The sequence below is a fragment of the Sinocyclocheilus rhinocerous genome, unplaced genomic scaffold (genome assembly GCF_001515625.1).
Source record: "Sinocyclocheilus rhinocerous isolate Xijiao unplaced genomic scaffold, SAMN03320098_v1.1 C36178586, whole genome shotgun sequence".
Lineage (NCBI taxonomy): Eukaryota > Metazoa > Chordata > Actinopteri > Cypriniformes > Cyprinidae > Sinocyclocheilus > Sinocyclocheilus rhinocerous.
The window spans coordinates 1-881 of NW_015775123.1; the positions used below are offsets into that span (position 1 = coordinate 1).

Below are 881 nucleotides of genomic sequence, written 5' to 3' on the forward strand. Positions count from 1 at the left end.
AATGAAGCTATATGAATATTTTGTAACAAAATCAAATATATATATATATTTAGAAAAGATAATGCTGAGTATATATTTTCCCTGTTTAAAATCATTGAGCAAAGAGTCATTTGAAATGAACCAGAGGAAGGGAAGCCAAAACCAAATATGATCAAAGGTAAATCAACTGATATATTAATAGTAAAATCGGATCAAGACCAGCCAAGAACAATCTGTCTTAACATTACAGATCAGATTCTTTAGTATTCACTTTGATATCAGTGTAAGTGACGTCTTTCTATTGGCCCTTGGTTTCATACTGTAACACATTTCCATTCTTGCAAGCCATCTTCACTGTGCCAGTGTAAGGCAGGTCAAAGGTGGCTCTGCCAATGGTGATGTCAAAATCCACCTTCTTTTTAGGTGGCACATTTATAGTGTTAGACAGAGTTTCGGTTCTCTCATCGGTGTCTCATTTGTGAATCCTGTAGAAACTTCTTGAATCTCTGGAATCCGTGCCTTCACTTCCACATTAAATGTTACTGTAAAGCTGTTAATCATTGACCACGAAGATGACAAAATCCAGAGCCGATATCGATGGGATATTCAGTTTTTAAACCCCAGCTCGTCATCTTTGCAAAAAATTCTCCACCCTGGTTGGTCTTGAATTCGATGGCTCCAAGAAGTGTTCCTTCTCCGTTCCCCCACAGGGATGATGAGGTGAAAAACTCACCAAGTTTGAATGTGTACTCTTGATACAGTCCATCTGGATTGCCAAAGGTTTCAATTCTGCCATCTGAAAGCCAAACCTTTATAGCCTTCTACTGCCTTTCTCCTTCCCAGACCCCGATCTTCTCTAGACTGGCTCCGTTATTCTCACCAGTAAATGAAAATGGAGAACC

At 38.9% G+C, this 881-nt stretch overlaps 1 pseudogene; it reads right to left on the bottom strand.

The window, feature by feature from the left end:
* Positions 1-250: 250 nt before the first annotated feature.
* On the bottom strand, positions 251-866 carry LOC107735617 (natterin-like protein; annotated as a pseudogene).
* Positions 867-881: the final 15 nt, after the last annotated feature.